This window comes from Limulus polyphemus, unplaced genomic scaffold, assembly GCF_000517525.1.
Source record: "Limulus polyphemus unplaced genomic scaffold, Limulus_polyphemus-2.1.2 Scaffold5804, whole genome shotgun sequence".
Classification (NCBI taxonomy): Eukaryota; Metazoa; Arthropoda; class Merostomata; order Xiphosura; family Limulidae; genus Limulus; species Limulus polyphemus.
The window spans coordinates 1-2393 of record NW_013671414.1 but is presented as its reverse complement, the minus strand read 5'-3'; the positions used below and the strand labels follow the sequence as shown (position 1 = coordinate 2393).

Here is a 2393-nt window from a genome sequence, read left to right as displayed (position 1 = left end):
ACACAACACTTCAGTATCTACCTACAACAAAGCTCAACCAGCTTTGCCTCAGACTCAGCAATCAGAACACAACACTTCAGTATCTACCTACAACAAAGCTCAACCAGCTTTGCCTCAGACTCAGCAATCAGAACACAACAATTCAGTATCTACCTTCAAAAAAGAACAACCAGCTTTTCATCAGACTCAGCAATCAGAACACAATTCATTATCTAACAACAACAAAAATCAACCACTTTTGTCTCAGACTCAGCAATCAAAACACAACAATTCTGTATTTAACTTCAAAAAAAGAACAACCAGTTTTTCCTCAGCCTCAGCAATCACAACACAACAATTCAGTATCTAACTACAACAAAAAACAACCACTTTTGCCTCAGACTCAGCAATCAAAGCCAACAATTCTATATCTAACTTCAGAAAAAGAACAACCAGTTTTTCCTCAGCCTCAGCAATCACAACACAACAATTCAATATCTAACTACAACAAAAACAACCACTTTTGCCTCAGGCTCAGTAATCAGAACACAACAATTCAGTATCTAACTTCAATAAAGAACAACTAGTTTTTCCTCAGACTCTGAACACAGATTTCATGTTTAACTTTTTACAAAACAAATACCTTTTTTGTGAGGCACATGTGTAACATTACAATAACACAGTTTTCATCTCCACTGTAATACAATCAGCTTTATATAAGGAGCAGTTGTAGGTGTAAAAGTTGCCTTGTTTTTAAATCATGAATTGTGTTTCTAAATTTCCTGTCTGTACAACTTATAGAAACTTTGATCAAGATTCTGTAAAATCTATCAATGAAGGATTTAGTACAGTAAACTTCTTTTTACAATTTCTGAATAATATACTTTCAGTGTGCTGTGGTGTTGTTTCTGTTACTAACCATATTAAAGTGTCTCTAGTGGTTGTGTTCAAAATCTTCTTAATTTTCAGTTTGAAATAATGCTGGTTGTTTTCAATCTTTTCCATGAACTTAAACTAACAGAAAATGTAATAATAAAAAACTAGTTTAAAATACTAATACACGGTCCAGATATTGTAACTAACATACTACATGCTCCTTAACTGATGTTAGCTGTAATATTAACACTATACCTAAGACTTTTCAAGCAATCTGGATGGAATTCCAATATCTTTCTCCTTTTTAAATGGGAAGAAATAAACCTTAAGGCACAAAAAGTGAGCATTAAATTATAAAAGGCTCGATGGCTCAAACACTACGTTCTCAAGCCTAGCGATAACAACTACACTTCACATGAACCCACACACAATAAGTAAATATACTTCAAAGTTAACATTAAACTCTGGCTGTGTTAACATACTTTCCTATCATGTCATGATGAGGCTAACCCTGACTATCATGTAAGCATCACATCTTCTAAGTAAAAGACATATAGAAGATCATGGCTGGTCTTGGGACTGGTGCCAATAAGTGATAAAATCCTGAGCAACAGCTGGTAATTGCTTGTTTAACTAGTTTAGTGAATATAAGTCCAGGGAATTATGGTTGATCTCAAGAGTGGAAAACAAAATATTATGGTTACTAAGTGGCAAAATCCGGGGCAATAGCTGATGACTTCTTGCCCATGTCTTCTAGAGAGAAGAGGTCCAGGGGATCATGGCTACTCCCAAGATTGGATAACAGAGGATCATGGTCATTTGAGATACTGTAATATGGCTGGGAGTCACTGTAACATCTACTAGCACACACATTAGGTTGGGTGATATTCAACCAATCAGTGTACATTCCATGATCATGCAAGTCAACAGATTGACCATTTCCAGCAGCATGATAATTATGCAACTGAAAGTCCAAATCCAATGTTGACTGGTTATTAAGACCAGTCTCACAGAGCACCATTGATGGTGGAGGGCTAAGAACTGGATGTGTGGCTGAAGGAAACACAGGACCAGATTCAGGGTTGTGTGTTTCTGGACTATTAGGTGTAACAGGCTCATGTGCTGCACTAGGAGAGAGTTCTATAACAGAAAATTAAGATGCATCAAGTGTACTGTAGTTGTAATACAAGTAACAATTAAATAAATAATTACAGTGCACTATGGCAGTTTGGGTGTGTGTATACACACACACACACATCGATGAACACAGACCACTGTTCAATTAATAGTATACCATGTTAATAACACAGACTAATGTTAAATTACTAGCATAACATGCTAATAACACAGACCACAGTTGGATTAATAGTCTACCATGTTAATAACACTAACTCACATGGATTAATCTCAGAAAGCTTTTTAAACTCTGATGTTTAAGGTATTACTACAGCATTAGAGACTAGAAAACACTGTACCTATTCTTACTAGAACATTAGAAACTAGGAAACACTGTACCTACTCTTACTAGAACATTAGAA

At 35.6% G+C, this 2393-nt stretch overlaps 1 long non-coding RNA gene across 1 annotated transcript in view; it reads right to left on the bottom strand.

The window, feature by feature from the left end:
* The window catches only part of LOC111089287, a 5502-nt gene extending 3431 nt beyond the window's left edge, over positions 1 to 2071 (bottom strand). The window contains exon 1 of the long non-coding RNA XR_002613569.1: positions 154 to 2071. This is a non-coding gene — a long non-coding RNA (uncharacterized LOC111089287). The remainder of the gene's footprint in view (positions 1 to 153) is intronic.
* Positions 2072 to 2393: the final 322 nt, after the last annotated feature.